This window comes from Lissotriton helveticus, chromosome 5_1, assembly GCF_964261635.1.
Source record: "Lissotriton helveticus chromosome 5_1, aLisHel1.1, whole genome shotgun sequence".
NCBI classification, from domain to species: Eukaryota; Metazoa; Chordata; class Amphibia; order Caudata; family Salamandridae; genus Lissotriton; species Lissotriton helveticus.
The window spans coordinates 2,035,805,143-2,035,831,211 of NC_136065.1; positions in this window are offsets into that span (position 1 = coordinate 2,035,805,143).

A 26,069-nucleotide genomic window follows, 5' to 3' on the forward strand; every position below is an offset into this window, starting at 1 on the left:
ACTCACTACTCACTACTCTGCACTCACTACTCACTACTCTGCACTCACTACTCTGCACTCACTACTCACTACTCTGCACTCACTACTCACTACTCTGCACTCACTACTCACTACTCTGCACTCACTACTCTGCACTCACTACTCTGCACTCACTACTCACTACTCTGCACTCACTACTCACTACTCTGCACTCACTACTCACTACTCTGCACTCACTACTCTGCACTCACTACTCTGCACTCACTACTCACTACTCACTACTCTGCACTCACTACTCACTACTCTGCACTCACTACTCACTACTCTGCACTCACTACTCACTACTCTGCACTCACTACTCTGCACTCACTACTCACTACTCTGCACTCACTACTCTGCACTCTGCACTCACTACTCTGCACTCACTACTCTGCACTCACTACTCTGCACTCACTACTCTGCACTCTGCACTCACTACTCACCACTCACTACTCTGCACTCTGCACTCACTATTCACTACTCTGCACTCTGCACTCACTACTCTGTACTCTGCACTCACTACTCTGTACTCACTACTCTGCACTCACTACTCTGCACTCACTACTCTGCACTCTGCACTCACTACTCTGCACTCACTACTCTGCACTCTGCACTCACTACTCTGCTCTCACTACTCACCACTCACTACTCTGCACTCACCACTCTGCACTCACTACTCTGCACTCACTACTCTGCACTCACTACTCTGCACTCACTACTCTGCACTCTGCACTCACTACTCTGCATTCACTACTCTGCACTCACTACTCTGCACTCTGCACTCACTACTCACTACTCTGCACTCACTACTCTGCACTCACTACTCTGCACTCACTACTCACTACTCACTACTCTGCACTCACTACTCACTACTCACTACTCTGCACTCACTACTCACTACTCTGCACTCACTACTCTGCACTCACTACTCTGCACTCACTACTCACTACTCACTACTCTGCACTCACTACTCTGCACTCTGCACTCACTACTCTGAACTCACTACTCTGCACTCACTACTCTGCACTCTGCACTCACTACTCTGCACTCACTACTCACTACTCTGCACTCACTACTCTGCACTCACTACTCACTACTCTGCACTCACTACTCACTACTCTGCACTCACTACTCTGCACTCTGCACTCACTACTCTGCACTCTGCACTCACTACTCACTACTCTCTACTCACTACTCTGCACTCACTACTCTGCACTCACTACTCTGCACTCACTACTCACTACTCACTACTCTGCACTCACTACTCACTACTCACTACTCTGCACTCACTACTCACTACTCTGCACTCACTACTCTGCACTCACTACTCACTACTCACTACTCTGCACTCACTACTCTGCACTCTGCACTCACTACTCTGCACTCACTACTCTGCACTCTGCACTCTGCACTCACTATTCTGCACTCACTACTCACTACACACTACTCTGCACTCACTACTCACTACTCTGCACTCACTACTCACTACTCTGCACTCACTACTCTGCACTCACTACTCACTACTCTGCACTCACTACTCACTACTCTGCACTCACTACTCACTACTCTGCACTCACTACTCTGCACTCACTACTCTGCACTCACTACTCACTACTCACTACTCTGCACTCACTACTCACTACTCACTACTCTGCACTCACTACTCACTACTCTGCACTCACTACTCACTACTCTGCACTCACTACTCTGCACTCACTACTCTGCACTCACTACTCACTACTCACTACTCTGCACTCACTACTCTGCACTCTGCACTCACTACTCTGCACTCACTACTCTGCACTCACTACTCTGCACTCTGCACTCCGCAATCACTACTCTGCACTCACTACTCTGCACTCTGCACTCACTACTCTGCACTCACTACTCTGCACTCTGCACTCACTACTCTGCACTCACTACTCTGCACTCACTACTCTGCACTCACTACTCTGCACTCTGCACTCACTATTCACTACTCTGCACTCTGCACTCACTACTCTGTACTCTGCACTCACTACTCTGTACTCACTACTCTGCACTCACTACTCTGCACTCACTACTCTGCACTCTGCACTCACTACTCTGCACTCACTACTCTGCTCTTACTACTCACCACTCACTACTCTGCACTCACTACTCTGCACTCACTACTCTGCACTCACTACTCTGCACTCACTACTCTGCACTCACTACTCTGTACTCTGCACTCACTACTCTGCACTCACTACTCTGCTCTCACTACTCACCACTCACTACTCTGCACTCACTACTCTGCACTCACTACTCTGCACTCTGCACTCACTACTCTGCATTCACTACTCTGCACTCACTACTCTGCACTCACTACTCTGCACTCACTACTCTGCACTCTGCACTCACTACTCTGCACTCACTACTCTGCACTCTGCACTCACTACTCTGCATTCACTACTCTGCACTCACTACTCTGCACTCTGCACTCACTACTCTGCACTCTGCACTCACTACTCTGCACTCTGCACTCACTACTCTGCACTCACTACTCTGCACTACACTACACCCACCTCGCCGGACACACACTCGACGCCGTCTTCTCATCCAGCAAAGACATCGCCTTCAGCCACGCAACAGGACTCCACTGGACGGACCACAGCTGCGTCCACTTCACCTTCAAAAGAACGACGATCCACCACCACCAGCAACAGGTTGCCCGAAGAAGCAGGAACAAGATCACAGCCGACCAGCTCACCGCCTCCCTGAGCAAGCACCCTCCTGCCGGCTCAGCGAACCCCAGCCAGGCCGCCGACAACCTCACGAAGTGGATCAGCAACTGCGCGGACGAACTCGCCCCTCTGAGGACCCCGCCCAGCAGACCCGGCAGCAGAAAAACCCCATGGTTCACCGACGAACTCAAGAGCTCCAAGAAGAACTGCCGAGCCCTCGAGAAAGTATGGAGAAGGGAACCAACAATGGACAACATGACCACCCTCAAGCTCGCCACCCGGAAACACCACCAACTGATCCGCGCCACCAAGAAAAATGCATACAAGGACCGGCTGGACAACAACGCACACAACTGCAAGGAACTCTTCAACATCGTGAAAGAGCTCTCCAACCCCAACGCCGGAAACAACGACATCACCCCGTCGCAAGACCTCTGCAACTCCCTCGCCTCCTACTTCCACAACAAGATCGCGGACATACACAACAGCTTCAGCATCCAACCAACGCACGCCACAACCGCAGCAACGCCGCCCACCACCACCCTCCGCGCCTGGACTCCGATCAGCACCGAGGACACCATCCGCATGATGAACTCCATCCACTCCGGATCTCCGACCGACCCCTGCCCTCACCACGTCTTCAACAAGGCCGACGCTGTCATCGCACCCCACCTGCGGGACATTATCAACACCTCCTTCGACACTGCCACCTTCCCGGAGAGCTGGAAGCACACAGAACTCAGCGCTCTACTCAAGAAACCTACAGCGGACCCCACCGAACTCAAGAATTACCGTCCCATCTCGCTCCTCCCGTTCCCGGCCAAAGTCATCGAAAAGACCGTCAACAAACAGCTGGCCGCCTTCCTCGAGACGAATGGATCCCTCGACCCCTCACAGTCTGGCTTCCGAGCCAACCACAGCACCGAGACCGCCCTCATCGCTGCCACCGATGACATCCGAAACCTGATGGACAACGGAGAAACAGCGGCCCTCATCCTCCTGGACCTCTCCGCGGCATTCGACACTGTCTGCCACCGCACCCTAGTGCAGCGCCTCGGCAACATCGGAATCCAGGAGAAGGCACTGGAATGGATCACCTCCTTCCTCAACGGAAGAACACAGAGAGTCCGCCTACCACCGTACAAGTCAGAGGCCACCGAAGTCTTCTGCGGCGTCCCTCAAGGATCCTCGCTGAGTCCCACCCTCTTCAACGTCTACATGAGCCCCCTCGCGGCCATCGCACGCCAACACAACCTCAACATAATCTCCTACGCCGACGACACCCAGCTGATCCTCTCCCTGACCAACGACCCCGCCGCCGCCAGAGCCAACCTGCACGAAGGGATGAGAGCTGTAGCCGAGTGGATGACGACCAGCCGCCTGAAACTGAACTCAGACAAGACGGAGGTCCTCATCCTGGGCTCCTCGCCCTCCGCCTGGGACGACTCCTGGTGGCCCCCCGCCCTGGGCACCGCACCCAAACCGACGGACCACGCACACAACCTGGGCTTCATCCTGGACTCCTCCCTCTCCATGACCAGACAAGTCAACGCCGTCTCCTCGTCAAGCTTCAACATCCTACGCATGCTACGGAAGATCTTCTGGTGGATCCCCACCGAGACCAGGAAGACCGTCACCCAGGCCCTCGTCACCAGCCGACTGGACTACGGCAACGCCCTCTACGCCGGAACCACCGCCAAGCTCCAGAAGAGACTCCAGCGGATCCAGAATGCCTCAGCCAGACTCATCCTCAACATCCCACGTAACAGCCACATCTCCGGACATCTGAGAGACCTGCACTGGCTCCCCGTCAACAAAAGAATCACCTTCCGTCTCCTCACCCACGCACACAAAGCCCTACACGACCAAGGCCCGAGCTACCTCAACAACCGAATCAACTTCTACGCTCCCAAGCGCCACCTCAGATCAACCAGCCGCGCCCTCGCCGCCGTCCCCCGCATCCGAAGAGCGACAACAGGAGGAAGGTCCTTCTCCTACCTGGCCGCCAAAACCTGGAACTCCCTCCCGACCGACCTGCGCCTGACCCAAGACCACCTCTCCTTCAGGAAGAAGCTCAAGACCTGGCTGTTCGAGCAGTAACGGCACCCCCCCCTCCTAGCGCCTTGAGACCCTACGGGTGAGTAGCGCGCTCTATAAATGTCTTGATTGATTGATTGACTACTCTGCACTCTGCACTCACTACTCTGCGCTCACCACTCACTACTCTGCGCTCTGCACTCACTACTCTGCGCTCTGCACTCACTACTCTGCACTCACTACTCTGCACTCTGCACTCACTACTCTGCACTCTGCACTCACTACTCTGCACTCACTACTCTGCACTCTGCACTCCCTACTCTGCGCTCACCACTCACTACTCTGCGCTCTGCACTCACTACTCTGCGCTCTGCATTCACTACTCTGCACTCACTACTCTGCACTCACTACTCTGCACTCTGCACTCACTACTCTGCACTCACTTCTCTGCACTCACTACTCTGCACTCACTACTCTGCACTCTGCACTCACTACTCTGCCCTCACTACTCTGCGCTCACTACTCTGCACTCACTACTCTGCACTCACTACTCTGCACTCTGCACTCACTACTCTGCACTCACTACTCTGCACTCTGCACGCACTACTCTGCACTCACTACTCTGCACTCACTACTCTGCACTCACTACTCTGCACTCACTACTCTGCACTCACTACTCTGCACTCTGCACTCACTACTCTGCACTCACTACCCTGCATTCTGCACTCTGCACTCACTATTCTGCACTCACTACACACTACTCTGCACTCACTACTCACTACTCTGCACTCACTACTCACTACTCTGCACTCACTACTCTGCACTCTGCACTCACTACTCTGCACTCTGCACTCACTACTCTGCACTCACTACTCTGCACTCACTACTCACTACTCTGCACTCACTACTCACTACTCTGCACTCACTACTCTGCACTCACTACTCTGCACTCACTACTCACTACTCACTACTCACTACTCTGCACTCACTACTCACTACTCTGCACTCACTACTCACTACTCTGCACTCACTACTCACTACTCACTACTCTGCACTCACTACTCACTACTCACTACTCTGCACTCACTACTCTGCACTCACTACTCACTACTCTACACTCACTACTCTGCACTCTGCACTCACTACTCTGCACTCACTACTCTGCACTCACTACTCTGCACTCTGCACTCACTACTCTGTACTCACTACTCTGCACTCACTACTCTGCACTCACTACTCTGCACTCTGCACTCACTACTCTGCACTCACTACTCTGCACTCTGCACTCACAACTCTGCACTCTGCACTCACTACTCACTACTCTGCACTCACTACTCTGCACTCACTACTCTGTACTCACTACTCTGCACTCACTACTCTGCACTCACTACTCTGCACTCTGCACTCACTACTCTGCACTCACTACTCTGCACTCTGCACTCACTACTCTGCACTCACTACTCACCACTCACTACTCTGCACTCACTACTCTGCACTCACTACTCTGCACTCACTACTCTGCACTCTGCACTCACTACTCTGCACTCACTACTCTGCACTCTGCACTCACTACTCTGCACTCTGCACTCACTACTCTGCACTCTGCACTCACTACTCTGCACTCTGCACTCACTACTCTGCACTCTGCACTCACTACTCTGCACTCTGCACTCACTACTCTGCACTCTGCACTCTGCACTCACTACTCTGCACTCACTACTCTGCACTCACTACTCTGCACTCACTACTCTGCACTCACTACTCTGCGCTCACCACTCACTACTCTGCGCTCTGCACTCACTACTCTGCGCTCTGCACTCACTACTCTGCACTCACTACTCTGCACTCTGCACTAACTACTCTGCACTCTGCACTCACTACTCTGCACTCACTACTCTGCACTCTGCACTCACTACTCTGCACTCTGCACTCACTACTCTGCACTCACTACTCTGCACTCTGCACTCACTACTCTGCACTCACTACTCTGCACTCACTACTCTGCACTCTCCACTCACTACTCTGCACTCACTACTCTGCACTCACTACTCTGCAATCTGCACTCATTACTCTGCATTCTGCACTCACTACTCTGCACTCACTACTCTTCACTCACTACTCTGCACTCACTACTCTGCACTCACTACTCTGCACTCTGCACTCACTACTCTGCACTCACTACTCTGCACTCACTACTCTGCACTCACTACTCTGCACTCTGCACTCACTACTCTGCACTCACTACTCTGCACTCACTACTCTGCACTCACTACTCTGCACTCACTACTCTGCACTCTGCACTCACTACTCTGCACTCTGCACTCACTACTCTGCACTCACTACTCTGCACTCACTACTCTGCACTCACAAGTCTGCACTCTGCACTCACTACTCTGCACTCTGCACTCACTACTCTGCACTCACTACTCACTACTCTGCACTCACTACTCTGCACTCACTACTCTGCACTCACTACTCTGCACTCACTACTCTGCACTCTGCACTCACTACTCACTACTCTGCACTCACTACTCTGCACTCTGCACCCACTACTCTGCACTCACTACTCACTACTCTGCACTCTGCACTCACTACTCTGCACTCCGCACTCACTACTCTGCACTCACTACTCTGCACCCACTACTCTGCACTCACTACTCACTACTCTGCACTCTGCACTCACTACTCTGCACTTACTACTCTGCACTCACTACTCTGCACTCACTACTCTGCACTCACTACTCTGCACTCACTACTCTGCACTCTGCACTCACTACTCTGCACTCTGCACTCACTACTCTGCACTCTGCACTCACTACTCTACACTCTGCACTCACTACTCTGCACTCACTACTCTGCACTCTGCACTCACTACTGACTACTCTGCACTCTGCACTCACTACTCTGCACTCACTACTGTGCACTCACTACTCACTACTCTGCACTCTGCACTCACTACTCTGCACTCACTACTCACTACTCTGCACTCACTACTCACTACTCTGCACTCACTACTCTGCACTCACTACTCTGCACTCACTACTCACTACTCACTACTCTGCACTCACTACTCACTACTCTGCACTCACTACTCACTACTCACTACTCTGCACTCACTACTCACTACTCACTACTCTGCACTCACTACTCACTACTCACTACTCACTACTCTGCACTCACTACTCTGCACTCACTACTCACTACTCACTACTCTACACTCACTACTCTGCACTCTGCACTCACTACTCTGCACTCACTACTCTGCACTCACTACTCTGCACTCTGCACTCACTACTCTGTACTCACTACTCTGCACTCACTACTCTGCACTCACTACTCTGCACTCTGCACTCACTACTCTGCACTCACTACTCTGCACTCTGCACTCACAACTCTGCACTCTGCACTCACTACTCACTACTCTGCACTCTGCACTCACTACTCTGCACTCTGCACTCACTACTCTGTACTCACTACTCTGCACTCACTACTCTGCACTCACTACTCTGCACTCTGCACTCCCTACTCTGCACTCACTACTCTGCACTCTGCACTCACTACTCTGCACTCACTACTCACTACTCACCACTCACTACTCTGCACTCACTACTCTGCACTCACTACTCTGCACTCACTACTCTGCACTCACTACTCTGCACTCTGCACTCACTACTCTGCACTCTGCACTCACTACTCTGCACTCTGCACTCACTACTCTGCACTCTGCACTCACTACTCTGCACTCTGCACTCACTACTCTGCACTCTGCACTCACTACTCTGCACTCTGCACTCTGCACACACTACTCTGCACTCACTACTCTGCACTCACTACTCTGCACTCACTACTCTGCACTCACTACTCTGCGCTCACCACTCACTACTCTGCGCTCTGCACTCACTACTCTGCGCTCTGCACTCACTACTCTGCACTCACTACTCTGCACTCTGCACTAACTACTCTGCACTCTGCACTCACTACTCTGCACTCACTACTCTGCACTCTGCACTCACTACTCTGCACTCTGCACTCACTACTCTGCACTCACTACTCTGCACTCACTACTCTGCACTCACTACTCTGCACTCTCCACTTACTACTCTGCACTCACTACTCTGCACTCACTTCTCTGCACTCACTACTCTGCACTCACTACTCTGCACTCTGCACTCACTACTCTGCACTCACTACTCTGCGCTCACTACTCTGCACTCACTACTCTGCACTCACTACTCTGCACTCTGCACTCACTACTCTGCACTCACTACTCTGCACTCTGCACGCACTACTCTGCACTCTGCACTCACTACTCTGCACTCACTACTCTGCACTCACTACTCTGCACTCACTACTCTGCACTCACTACTCTGCACTCTGCACTCACTACTCTGCACTCACTACCCTGCATTCTGCACTCTGCACTCACTATTCTGCACTCACTACACACTACTCTGCACTCACTACTCACTACTCTGCACTCACTACTCACTACTCTGCACTCACTACTCTGCACTCTGCACTCACTACTCTGCACTCACTACTCTGCACTCACTACTCTGCACTCACTACTCACTACTCTGCACTCACTACTCACTACTCTGCACTCACTACTCTGCACTCACTACTCTGCACTCACTACTCACTACTCACTACTCACTACTCTGCACTCACTACTCACTACTCTGCACTCACTACTCACTACTCTGCACTCACTACTCACTACTCACTACTCTGCACTCACTACTCACTACTCACTACTCTGCACTCACTACTCTGCACTCACTACTCACTACTCACTACTCTACACTCACTACTCTGCACTCTGCACTCACTACTCTGCACTCACTACTCTGCACTCACTACTCTGCACTCTGCACTCACTACTCTGTACTCACTACTCTGCACTCACTACTCTGCACTCACTACTCTGCACTCTGCACTCACTACTCTGCACTCACTACTCTGCACTCTGCACTCACAACTCTGCACTCTGCACTCACTACTCACTACTCTGCACTCACTACTCTGCACTCACTACTCTGTACTCACTACTCTGCACTCACTACTCTGCACTCACTACTCTGCACTCTGCACTCACTACTCTGCACTCACTACTCTGCACTCTGCACTCACTACTCTGCACTCACTACTCACCACTCACTACTCTGCACTCACTACTCTGCACTCACTACTCTGCACTCACTACTCTGCACTCTGCACTCACTACTCTGCACTCACTACTCTGCACTCTGCACTCACTACTCTGCACTCTGCACTCACTACTCTGCACTCTGCACTCACTACTCTGCACTCTGCACTCACTACTCTGCACTCTGCACTCACTACTCTGCACTCTGCACTCACTACTCTGCACTCTGCACTCTGCACTCACTACTCTGCACTCACTACTCTGCACTCACTACTCTGCACTCACTACTCTGCGCTCACCACTCACTACTCTGCGCTCTGCACTCACTACTCTGCGCTCTGCACTCACTACTCTGCACTCACTACTCTGCACTCTGCACTAACTACTCTGCACTCTGCACTCACTACTCTGCACTCACTACTCTGCACTCTGCACTCACTACTCTGCACTCTGCACTCACTACTCTGCACTCTGCACTCACTACTCTGCACTCACTACTCTGCACTCACTACTCTGCACTCTCCACTCACTACTCTGCACTCACTACTCTGCACTCACTACTCTGCAATCTGCACTCATTACTCTGCATTCTGCACTCACTACTCTGCACTCACTACTCTTCACTCACTACTCTGCACTCACTACTCTGCACTCACTACTCTGCACTCTGCACTCACTACTCTGCACTCACTACTCTGCACTCACTACTCTGCACTCACTACTCTGCACTCTGCACTCACTACTCTGCACTCACTACTCTGCACTCACTACTCTGCACTCACTACTCTGCACTCACTACTCTGCACTCTGCACTCACTACTCTGCACTCTGCACTCACTACTCTGCACTCACTACTCTGCACTCACTACTCTGCACTCACTACTCTGCACTCTGCACTCACTACTCACTACTCTGCACTCACTACTCTGCACTCTGCACTCACTACTCTGCACTCTGCACTCACTACTCTGCACTCACTACTCTGCACTCACTACTCACTACTCTGCACTCACTACTCACTACTCTGCACTCACTACTCTGCACTCACTACTCTGCACTCACTACTCACTACTCACTACTCACTACTCTGCACTCACTACTCACTACTCTGCACTCACTACTCACTACTCTGCACTCACTACTCACTACTCACTACTCTGCACTCACTACTCACTACTCACTACTCTGCACTCACTACTCTGCACTCACTACTCACTACTCTACACTCACTACTCTGCACTCTGCACTCACTACTCTGCACTCACTACTCTGCACTCACTACTCTGCACTCTGCACTCACTACTCTGTACTCACTACTCTGCACTCACTACTCTGCACTCACTACTCTGCACTCTGCACTCACTACTCTGCACTCACTACTCTGCACTCTGCACTCACAACTCTGCACTCTGCACTCACTACTCACTACTCTGCACTCACTACTCTGCACTCACTACTCTGTACTCACTACTCTGCACTCACTACTCTGCACTCACTACTCTGCACTCTGCACTCACTACTCTGCACTCACTACTCTGCACTCTGCACTCACTACTCTGCACTCACTACTCACCACTCACTACTCTGCACTCACTACTCTGCACTCACTACTCTGCACTCACTACTCTGCACTCTGCACTCACTACTCTGCACTCACTACTCTGCACTCTGCACTCACTACTCTGCACTCTGCACTCACTACTCTGCACTCTGCACTCTGCACTCACTACTCTGCACTCACTACTCTGCACTCACTACTCTGCACTCACTACTCTGCACTCACTACTCTGCGCTCACCACTCACTACTCTGCGCTCTGCACTCACTACTCTGCGCTCTGCACTCACTACTCTGCACTCACTACTCTGCACTCTGCACTAACTACTCTGCACTCTGCACTCACTACTCTGCACTCACTACTCTGCACTCTGCACTCACTACTCTGCACTCTGCACTCACTACTCTGCACTCACTACTCTGCACTCTGCACTCACTACTCTGCACTCACTACTCTGCACTCACTACTCTGCACTCTCCACTCACTACTCTGCACTCACTACTCTGCACTCACTACTCTGCAATCTGCACTCATTACTCTGCATTCTGCACTCACTACTCTGCACTCACTACTCTTCACTCACTACTCTGCACTCACTACTCTGCACTCACTACTCTGCACTCTGCACTCACTACTCTGCACTCACTACTCTGCACTCACTACTCTGCACTCTGCACTCACTACTCTGCACTCACTACTCTGCACTCACTACTCTGCACTCACTACTCTGCACTCACTACTCTGCACTCTGCACTCACTACTCTGCACTCTGCACTCACTACTCTGCACTCACTACTCTGCACTCACTACTCTGCACTCACTAGTCTGCACTCTGCACTCACTACTCTGCACTCACTACTCTGCAATCTGCACTCATTACTCTGCATTCTGCACTCACTACTCTGCACTCACTACTCTTCACTCACTACTCTGCACTCACTACTCTGCACTCACTACTCTGCACTCTGCACTCACTACTCTGCACTCACTACTCTGCACTCACTACTCTGCACTCTGCACTCACTACTCTGCACTCACTACTCTGCACTCACTACTCTGCACTCACTACTCTGCACTCACTACTCTGCACTCTGCACTCACTACTCTGCACTCTGCACTCACTACTCTGCACTCACTACTCACTACTCACTACTCACTACTCTGCACTCACTACTCACTACTCTGCACTCACTACTCACTACTCTGCACTCACTACTCACTACTCACTACTCTGCACTCACTACTCACTACTCACTACTCTGCACTCACTACTCTGCACTCACTACTCACTACTCTACACTCACTACTCTGCACTCTGCACTCACTACTCTGCACTCACTACTCTGCACTCACTACTCTGCACTCTGCACTCACTACTCTGTACTCACTACTCTGCACTCACTACTCTGCACTCACTACTCTGCACTCTGCACTCACTACTCTGCACTCACTACTCTGCACTCTGCACTCACAACTCTGCACTCTGCACTCACTACTCACTACTCTGCACTCACTACTCTGCACTCACTACTCTGTACTCACTACTCTGCACTCACTACTCTGCACTCACTACTCTGCACTCTGCACTCACTACTCTGCACTCACTACTCTGCACTCTGCACTCACTACTCTGCACTCACTACTCACCACTCACTACTCTGCACTCACTACTCTGCACTCACTACTCTGCACTCACTACTCTGCACTCTGCACTCACTACTCTGCACTCACTACTCTGCACTCTGCACTCACTACTCTGCACTCTGCACTCACTACTCTGCACTCTGCACTCACTACTCTGCACTCTGCACTCACTACTCTGCACTCTGCACTCACTACTCTGCACTCTGCACTCTGCACTCACTACTCTGCACTCACTACTCTGCACTCACTACTCTGCACTCACTACTCTGCACTCACTACTCTGCGCTCACCACTCACTACTCTGCGCTCTGCACTCACTACTCTGCGCTCTGCACTCACTACTCTGCACTCACTACTCTGCACTCTGCACTAACTACTCTGCACTCTGCACTCACTACTCTGCACTCACTACTCTGCACTCTGCACTCACTACTCTGCACTCTGCACTCACTACTCTGCACTCACTACTCTGCACTCTGCACTCACTACTCTGCACTCACTACTCTGCACTCACTACTCTGCACTCTCCACTCACTACTCTGCACTCACTACTCTGCACTCACTACTCTGCAATCTGCACTCATTACTCTGCATTCTGCACTCACTACTCTGCACTCACTACTCTTCACTCACTACTCTGCACTCACTACTCTGCACTCACTACTCTGCACTCTGCACTCACTACTCTGCACTCACTACTCTGCACTCACTACTCTGCACTCTGCACTCACTACTCTGCACTCACTACTCTGCACTCACTACTCTGCACTCACTACTCTGCACTCACTACTCTGCACTCTGCACTCACTACTCTGCACTCTGCACTCACTACTCTGCACTCACTACTCTGCACTCACTACTCTGCACTCACTAGTCTGCACTCTGCACTCACTACTCTGCACTCTGCACTCACTACTCTGCACTCACTACTCACTACTCTGCACTCACTACTCTGCACTCACTACTCTGCACTCACTACTCTGCACTCACTACTCTGCACTCTGCACTCACTACTCACTACTCTGCACTCACTACTCTGCACTCTGCACCCACTACTCTGCACTCACTACTCACTACTCTGCACTCTGCACTCACTACTCTGCACTCCGCACTCACTACTCTGCACTCACTACTCTGCACCCACTACTCTGCACTCACTACTCACTACTCTGCACTCTGCACTCACTACTCTGCACTTACTACTCTGCACTCACTACTCTGCACTCACTACTCTGCACTCACTACTCTGCACTCACTACTCTGCACTCTGCACTCACTACTCTGCACTCTGCACTCACTACTCTGCACTCTGCACTCACTACTCTACACTCTGCACTCACTACTCTGCACTCACTACTCTGCACTCACTACTGACTACTCTGCACTCTGCACTCACTACTCTGCACTCACTACTGTGCACTCACTACTCACTACTCTGCACTCTGCACTCACTACTCTGCACTCACTACTCACTACTCTGCACTCACTACTCACTACTCTGCACTCACTACTCTGCACTCACTACTCTGCACTCACTACTCACTACTCACTACTCTGCACTCACTACTCACTACTCTGCACTCACTACTCACTACTCACTACTCTGCACTCACTACTCACTACTCACTACTCTGCACTCACTACTCACTACTCACTACTCACTACTCTGCACTCACTACTCTGCACTCACTACTCACTACTCACTACTCTACACTCACTACTCTGCACTCTGCACTCACTACTCTGCACTCACTACTCTGCACTCACTACTCTGCACTCTGCACTCACTACTCTGTACTCACTACTCTGCACTCACTACTCTGCACTCACTACTCTGCACTCTGCACTCACTACTCTGCACTCACTACTCTGCACTCTGCACTCACAACTCTGCACTCTGCACTCACTACTCACTACTCTGCACTCTGCACTCACTACTCTGCACTCTGCACTCACTACTCTGTACTCACTACTCTGCACTCACTACTCTGCACTCACTACTCTGCACTCTGCACTCCCTACTCTGCACTCACTACTCTGCACTCTGCACTCACTACTCTGCACTCACTACTCACTACTCACCACTCACTACTCTGCACTCACTACTCTGCACTCACTACTCTGCACTCACTACTCTGCACTCACTACTCTGCACTCTGCACTCACTACTCTGCACTCTGCACTCACTACTCTGCACTCTGCATTCACTACTCTGCACTCTGCACTCACTACTCTGCACTCTGCACTCACTACTCTGCACTCTGCACTCACTACTCTGCACTCTGCACTCTGCACACACTACTCTGCACTCACTACTCTGCACTCACTACTCTGCACTCACTACTCTGCACTCACTACTCTGCGCTCACCACTCACTACTCTGCGCTCTGCACTCACTACTCTGCGCTCTGCACTCACTACTCTGCACTCACTACTCTGCACTAACTACTCTGCACTCTGCACTCACTACTCTGCACTCACTACTCTGCACTCTGCACTCACTACTCTGCACTCTGCACTCACTACTCTGCACTCACTACTCTGCACTCACTACTCTGCACTCACTACTCTGCACTCACTACTCTGCACTCTCCACTTACTACTCTGCACTCACTACTCTGCACTCACTTCTCTGCACTCACTACTCTGCACTCACTACTCTGCACTCTGCACTCACTACTCTGCACTCACTACTCTGCGCTCACTACTCTGCACTCACTACTCTGCACTCACTACTCTGCACTCTGCACTCACTACTCTGCACTCACTACTCTGCACTCTGCACGCACTACTCTGCACTCTGCACTCACTACTCTGCACTCACTACTCTGCACTCACTACTCTGCACTCACTACTCTGCACTCACTACTCTGCACTCTGCACTCACTACTCTGCACTCACTACCCTGCATTCTGCACTCTGCACTCACTATTCTGCACTCACTACACACTACTCTGCACTCACTACTCACTACTCTGCACTCACTACTCACTACTCTGCACTCACTACTCTGCACTCTGCACTCACTACTCTGCACTCTGCACTCACTACTCTGCACTCACTACTCTGCACTCACTACTCACTACTCTGCACTCACTACTCACTACTCTGCACTCACTACTCTGCACTCACTACTCTGCACTCACTACTCACTACTCACTACTCACTACTCTGCACTCACTACTCACTACTCTGCACTCACTACTCACTACTCTGCACTCACTACTCACTACTCACTACTCTGCACTCACTACTCACTACTCACTACTCTGCACTCACTACTCTGCACTCACTACTCACTACTCACTACTCTACACTCACTACTCTGCACTCTGCACTCACTACTCTGCACTCACTACTCTGCACTCACTACTCTGCACTCTGCACTCACTACTCTGTACTCACTACTCTGCACTCACTACTCTGCACTCACTACTCTGCACTCTGCACTCACTACTCTGCACTCACTACTCTGCACTCTGCACTCACAACTCTGCACTCTGCACTCACTACTCACTACTCTGCACTCACTACTCTGCACTCACTACTCTGTACTCACTACTCTGCACTCACTACTCTGCACTCACTACTCTGCACTCTGCACTCACTACTCTGCACTCACTACTCTGCACTCTGCACTCACTACTCTGCACTCACTACTCACCACTCACTACTCTGCACTCACTACTCTGCACTCACTACTCTGCACTCACTACTCTGCACTCTGCACTCACTACTCTGCACTCACTACTCTGCACTCTGCACTCACTACTCTGCACTCTGCACTCACTACTCTGCACTCTGCACTCACTACTCTGCACTCTGCACTCACTACTCTGCACTCTGCACTCACTACTCTGCACTCTGCACTCTGCACTCACTACTCTGCACTCACTACTCTGCACTCACTACTCTGCACTCACTACTCTGCGCTCACCACTCACTACTCTGCGCTCTGCACTCACTACTCTGCGCTCTGCACTCACTACTCTGCACTCACTACTCTGCACTCTGCACTAACTACTCTGCACTCTGCACTCACTACTCTGCACTCACTACTCTGCACTCTGCACTCACTACTCTGCACTCTGCACTCACTACTCTGCACTCTGCACTCACTACTCTGCACTCACTACTCTGCACTCACTACTCTGCACTCTCCACTCACTACTCTGCACTCACTACTCTGCACTCACTACTCTGCAATCTGCACTCATTACTCTGCATTCTGCACTCACTACTCTGCACTCACTACTCTTCACTCACTACTCTGCACTCACTACTCTGCACTCACTACTCTGCACTCTGCACTCACTACTCTGCACTCACTACTCTGCACTCACTACTCTGCACTCACTACTCTGCACTCTGCACTCACTACTCTGCACTCACTACTCTGCACTCACTACTCTGCACTCACTACTCTGCACTCACTACTCTGCACTCTGCACTCACTACTCTGCACTCTGCACTCACTACTCTGCACTCACTACTCTGCACTCACTACTCTGCACTCACTACTCTGCACTCTGCACTCACTACTCTGCACTCTGCACTCACTACTCTGCACTCACTACTCACTACTCTTCACTCACTACTCTGCACTCACTACTCTGCACTCACTACTCTGCACTCACTACTCTGCACTCTGCACTCACTACTCACTACTCTGCACTCACTACTCTGCACTCTGCACCCACTACTCTGCACTCACTACTCACTACTCTGCACTCTGCACTCACTACTCTGCACTCCGCACTCACTACTCTGCACTCACTACTCTGCACCCACTACTCTGCACTCACTACTCACTACTCTGCACTCTGCACTCACTACTCTGCACTTACTACTCTGCACTCACTACTCTGCACTCACTACTCTGCACTCACTACTCTGCACTCTGCACTCACTACTCTGCACTCACTACTCTGCACTCTGCACTCACTACTCTACACTCTGCACTCACTACTCTGCACTCACTACTCTGCACTCTGCACTCACTACTGACTACTCTGCACTCTGCACTCACTACTCTGCACTCACTACTGTGCACTCACTACTCACTACTCTGCACTCTGCACTCACTACTCTGCACTCACTACTCACTACTCTGCACTCACTACTCACTACTCTGCACTCACTACTCTGCACTCACTACTCACTACTCACTACTCTGCACTCACTACTCACTACTCTGCACTCACTACTCACTACTCACTACTCTGCACTCACTACTCACTACTCTGCACTCACTACTCACTACTCACTACTCACTACTCTGCACTCACTACTCTGCACTCACTACTCACTACTCACTACTCTACACTCACTACTCTGCACTCTGCACTCACTACTCTGCACTCACTACTCTGCACTCACTACTCTGCACTCTGCACTCACTACTCTGTACTCACTACTCTGCACTCACTACTCTGCACTCACTACTCTGCACTCTGCACTCACTACTCTGCACTCACTACTCTGCACTCTGCACTCACAACTCTGCACTCTGCACTCACTACTCACTACTCTGCACTCTGCACTCACTACTCTGCACTCTGCACTCACTACTCTGTACTCACTACTCTGCACTCACTACTCTGCACTCACTACTCTGCACTCTGCACTCACTACTCTGCACTCACTACTCTGCACTCTGCACTCACTACTCTGCACTCACTACTCACTACTCACCACTCACTACTCTGCACTCACTACTCTGCACTCACTACTCTGCACTCACTACTCTGCACTCACTACTCTGCACTCTGCACTCACTACTCTGCACTCTGCACTCACTACTCTGCACTCTGCACTCACTACTCTGCACTCTGCACTCACTACTCTGCACTCTGCACTCACTACTCTGCACTCTGCACTCACTACTCTGCACTCTGCACTCTGCACACACTACTCTGCACTCACTACTCTGCACTCACTACTCTGCACTCACTACTCTGCACTCACTACTCTGCGCTCACCACTCACTACTCTGCGCTCTGCACTCACTACTCTGCGCTCTGCACTCACTACTCTGCACTCACTACTCTGCACTCTGCACTAACTACTCTGCACTCTGCACTCACTACTCTGCACTCACTACTCTGCACTCTGCACTCACTACTCTGCACTCTGCACTCACTACTCTGCACTCACTACTCTGCACTCTGCACTCACTACTCTGCACTCACTACTCTGCACTCACTACTCTGCACTCTCCACTTACTACTCTGCACTCACTACTCTGCACTCTGCACTCCCTACTCTGCAATCTGCACTCATTACTCTGCATTCTGCACTCACTACTCTGCACTCACTACTCTTCACTCACTACTCTGCACTCACTACTCTGCACTCACTACTCTGCACTCACTACTCTGCACTCTGCACTCACTACTCTGCACTCACTACTCTGCACTCACTACTCTGCACTCACTACTCTGCACTCTGCACTCACTACTCTGCACTCACTACTCTGCACTCACTACTCTGCACTCACTACTCTGCACTCTGCACTCACTACTCTGCACTCTGCACTCACTACTCTGCACTCACTACTCTGCACTCACTACTCTGCACTCACTACTCTGCACTCTGCACTCACTACTCTGCACTCTGCACTCACTACTCTGCACTCACTACTCACTACTCTGCACTCACTACTCTGCACTCACTACTCTGCACTCACTACTCTGCACTCACTACTCTGCACTCTGCACTCACTACTCACTACTCTGCACTCACTACTCTGCACTCTGCACCCACTACTCTGCACTCACTACTCACTACTCTGCACTCTGCACTCACTACTCTGCACTCCGCACTCACTACTCTGCACTCACTACTCTGCACCCACTACTCTGCACTCACTACTCACTACTCTGCACTCTGCACTCACTACTCTGCACTTACTACTCTGCACTCACTACTCTGCACTCACTACTCTGCACTCACTACTCTGCACTCACTACTCTGCACTCTGCACTCACTACTCTGCACTCTGCACTCACTACTCTGCACTCTGCACTCACTACTCTACACTCTGCACTCACTACTCTGCACTCACTACTCTGCACTCTGCACTCACTACTGACTACTCTGCACTCTGCACTCACTACTCTGCACTCACTACTGTGCACTCACTACTCACTACTCTGCGCTCTGCACTCACTACTTTGCACTCTTCACTCACTACTCTGCACTGACTACTCTGCACTGTGCACTCACTACTCTGCACTCACTACTCTGCACTCTGCACTCACTACTCTGCACTCACTACTCTGCACTCTCCACTCACTACTCACTACTCTGCACTCACTACTCTGCACTTACTACTCTGCACTCACTACTCTGCACTCACTACTCTGCACTCTGCACTCACTACTCTGCGCTCACCACTCACTACTCCGCGCTCTGCACTCTCTACTCTGCGCTCTGCACTCACTACTCTGCACTCTGCACTCACTACTCTGCACTCTGCACTCACTACTCTGCACTCACTACTCTGCACTCTGCACTCACTACTCTGCACTCACTACTCTGCACTCTGCACTCACTACTCTGCACTCACTACTCTGCACTCACTACTCTGCGCTCTGCACTCACTACTCTGCACTCTGCATTCACTACTCTGCACTCACTACTCTGCACTCTGCACTCTGCACTCACTACTCTGCACTCACTACTCTGCACTCTGCACTCACTACTCTGCACTCTGCACTCACTACTCTGCACTCTGCACTCACTACTCTGCACTCTGCACTCACTACTCTGCACTCTGCACGCACTACTCTGCACTCACTACTCTGCACTCACTACTCTGCACTCACTACTCTGCACTCTGCACTCACTACTCTGCACTCACTACTCTGCACTCTGCACTCACTACTCTGCACTCACTACTCTGCACTCACTACTCTGCACTCACTACTCTGCACTCACTACTCTGCACTCACTACTCTGCACTCACTACTCTGCACTCTGCACTCTGCACTCACTATTCTGCACTCACTACACACTACTCTGCACTCACTACTCACTACTCTGCACTCACTACTCACTACTCTGCACTCACTACTCTGCACTCTGCACTCACTACTCTGCACTCTGCACTCACTACTCTGCACTCACTACTCACTACTCACTACTCTGCACTCACTACTCACTACTCTGCACTCACTACTCACTACTCTGCACTCACTACTCTGCACTCACCACTCTGCACTCACTACTCACTACTCACTACTCTGCACTCACTACTCACTACTCTGCACTCACTACTCACTACTCACTACTCTGCACTCACTACTCACTACTCACTACTCTGCACTCACTACTCTGCACTCACTACTCACTACTCACTACTCTGCACTCACTACTCTGCACTCTGCACTCACTACTCTGCACTCACTACTCTGCACTCACTACTCTGCACTCACTAATCTGTACTCACTACTCTGCACTCACTACTCTGCACTCACTACTCTGCACTCTGCACTCACTACTCTGCACTCACTACTCTGCACTCTGCACTCACTACTCTGCACTCACTACTCTGCACTCACTACTCTGCACTCTGCACTCACTACTCACTACTCTGCACTCACTACTCTGTACTCACTACTCTGCACTCACTACTCTGCACTCACTACTCTGCACTCTGCACTCACTACTCTGCACTCACTACTCACCACTCACTACTCTGCACTCACTACTCTGCACTCACTACTCTGCACTCACTACTCTGCACTCACTACTCTGCACTCTGCACTCACTACTCTGCACTCACTACTCTGCACTCACTAGTCTGCACTCTGCACTCACTACTCTGCACTCTGCACTCACTACTCTGCACTCTGCACTCACTACTCTGCACTCTGCACTCACTACTCTGCACTCACTACTCTGCACTCACTACTCTGCACTCACTACTCTGCACTCACTACTCTGCACTCTGCACTCACTACTCTGCACTCACTACTCTGCACTCACTACTCTGCACTCTGCACTCACTACTCTGCACTCTGCACTCACTACTCTGCACTCACTACTCTGCACTCACTACTCTGCACTCTGCACTCACTACTCTGCACTCTGCACTCACTACTCTGCACTCACTACTCACTACTCTGCACTCACTACTCTGCACTCACTACTCTGCACTCACTACTCTGCACTCACTACTCTGCACTCTGTACTCACTACTCACTACTCTGCACTCACTACTCTGCACTCTGCACCCACTACTCTGCACTCACTACTCACTACTCTGCACTCACTACTCTGCACTCTGCACTCACTACTCTGCACTCACTACTCTGCACCCACTACTCTGCACTCACTACTCACTACTCTGCACTCTGCACTCACTACTCTGCACTTACTACTCTGCACTCACTACTCTGCACTCACTACTCTGCACTCACTACTCTGCACTCACTACTCTGCACTCTGCACTCACTACTCTGCACTCTGCACTCACTACTCTGCACTCACTACTCTGCACTCTGCACTCACTACTCTACACTCTGCACTCACTACTCTGCACTCACTACTCTGCACTCTGCACTCACTACTGACTACTCTGCACTCTGCACTCACTACTCTGCACTCACTACTGTGCACTCACTACTCACTACTCTGCACTCTGCACTCACTACTCTGCACTCTTCACTCACTACTCTGCACTGACTACTCTGCACTGTGCACTCACTACTCTGCACTCACTACTCTGCACTCTGCACTCACTACTCTGCAATCACTACTCTGCACTCTCCACTCACTACTCACTACTCTGCACTCACTACTCTGCACTTACTACTCTGCACTCACTACTCTGCACTCACTACTCTGCACTCTGCACTCACTACTCTGCGCTCACCACTCACTACTCCGCGCTCTGCACTCTCTACTCTGCGCTCTGCACTCACTACTCTGCACTCACTACTCTGCACTCTGCACTCACTACTCTGCACTCTGCACTCACTACTCTGCACTCACTACTCTGCACTCTGCACTCACTACTCTGCACTCACTACTCTGCACTCTGCACTCACTACTCTGCACTCACTACTCTGCACTCTGCACTCACTACTCTGCGCTCACCACTCACTACTCTGCGCTCTGCACTCACTACTCTGCACTCTGCATTCACTACTCTGCACTCACTACTCTGCACTCTGCACTCACTACTCTGCACTCTGCACTCACTACTCTGCATTCACTACTCTGCACTCTGCACTCACTACTCTGCACTCTGCACTCACTACTCTGCACTCTGCACTCACTACTCTGCACTCTGCACTCACTACTCTGCACTCTGCACTCACTACTCACTACTCTGCACTCACTACTCTGCACTCTGCACTCACTACTCTGCACTCACTACTCTGCACTCTGCACTCACTACTCTGCACTCTGCACTCACTACTCTGCACTCACTACTCTGCACTCACTACTCTGCACTCACTACTCTGCACTCACTACTCTGCACTCTGCACTCTGCACTCACTATTCTGCACTCACTACACACTACTCTGCACTCACTACTCACTACTCTGCACTCACTACTCTGCACTCACTACTCTGCACTCTGCACTCACTACTCTGCACTCACTACTCTGCACTCACTACTCACTACTCACTACTCTGCACTCACTACTCACTACTCTGCACTCACTACTCACTACTCTGCACTCACTACTCTGCACTCACCACTCTGCACTCACTACTCACTACTCACTACTCTGCACTCACTACTCACTACTCTGCACTCACTACTCACTACTCACTACTCTGCACTCACTACTCACTACTCACTACTCTGCACTCACTACTCTGCACTCACTACTCACTACTCACTACTCTGCACTCACTACTCTGCACTCTGCACTCACTACTCTGCACTCACTACTCTGCACTCACTACTCTGCACTCACTAATCTGTACTCACTACTCTGCACTCACTACTCTGCACTCACTACTCTGCACTCTGCACTCACTACTCTGCACTCACTACTCTGCACTCTGCACTCACTACTCTGCACTCACTACTCTGCACTCTGCACTCACTACTCTGCACTCTGCACTCACTACTCACTACTCTGCACTCACTACTCTGTACTCACTACTCTGCATTCACTACTCTGCACTCACTACTCTGCACTCTGCACTCACTACTCTGCACTCACTACTCTGCACTCACTACTCTGCACTCACTACTCTGCACTCTGCACTCACTACTCTGCACTCACTACTCTGCACTCACTACTCTGCACTCTGCACTCACTACTCTGCACTCTGCACTCACTACTCTGCACTCTGCACTCACTACTCTGCACTCTGCACTCACTACTCTGCACTCACTACTCTGCACTCACTACTCTGCACTCACTACTCTGCACTCACTACTCTGCACTCACTACTCTGCACTCTGCACTCACTACTCTGCACTCTGCACTCACTACTCTGCACGCACTACTCTGCACTCTGCACTCACTACTCTGCACTCTGCACTCACTACTCTGCACTCACTACTCTGCACTCTGCACTCACTACTCTGCACTCTGCACTCACTACTCTGCACTCACTACTCTGCACTCTGCACTCACTACTCTGCACTCACTACTCTGCACTCTGCACTCACTACTCTGCACTCTGCACTCACTACTCACTACTCTGCACTCACTACTCTGCACTCACTACTCTGCACTCTGCACTCACTACTCTGCACTCACTACTCTGCACTCTGCACTCACTACTCTGCACTCACTACTCACCACTCACTACTCTGCACTCACTACTCTGCACTCACTACTCTGCACTCACTACTCTGCACTCACTACTCTGCACTCACTACTCTGCACTCTGCACTCACTACTCTGCACTCACTACTCTGCACTCACTACTCTGCACTCTGCACTCACTACTCTGCACTCTGCACTCACTACTCTGCACTCTGCACTCACTACTCTGCACTCTGCACTCACTACTCTGCACTCACTACTCTGCACTCACTACTCTGCACTCACTACTCTGCACTCTGCACTCACTACTCTGCGCTCACCACTCACTACTCTGCGCTCTGCACTCACTACTCTGCGCTCTGCACTCACTACTCTGCACGCACTACTCTGCACTCTGCACTCTGCACTCACTACTCTGCACTCACTACTCTGCACTCTGCACTCACTACTCTGCACTCTGCACTCACTACTCTGCACTCACTACTCTGCACTCTGCACTCACTACTCTGCACTCACTACTCTGCACTCTGCACTCACTACTCTGCACTCACTACTCTGCACTCTCCACTCACTACTCTGCACTCACTACTCTGCACTCTGCACTCACTACTCTGCACTCACTACTCTGCACTCTGCACTCACTACTCTGCACTCTGCACTCACTACTCTGCACTCTGCACTCACTACTCTTCACTCACTACTCTGCACTCACTACTCTGCACTCACTACTCTGCACTCACTACTCTGCACTCACTACTCTGCACTCTGCACTCTGCACTCACTACTCTGCACTCACTACTCTACTCTGCACTCACTACTCTGCACTCACTACTCTGCACTCTGCACTCACTACTCTGCACTCACTACTCTGCACTCACTACTCTGCACTCTGCACTCACTACTCTGCACTCTGCACTCACTACTCTGCACTCTGCACTCACTACTCTGCACTCTGCACTCACTACTCTGCACTCACTACTCTGCACTCACTACTCTGCACTCTGCACTCACTACTCTGCACTCTGCACTCACTACTCTGCACTCTGCACTCACTACTCTGCACTCACTACTCTGCACTCACTACTCACTACTCTGCACTCTGCACTCACTACTCTGCACTCTGCACCCACTACTCTGCACTCACTACTCACTACTCTGCACTCTGCACTCACTACTCTGCACTCTGCACTCACTACTCTGCACTCACTACTCTGC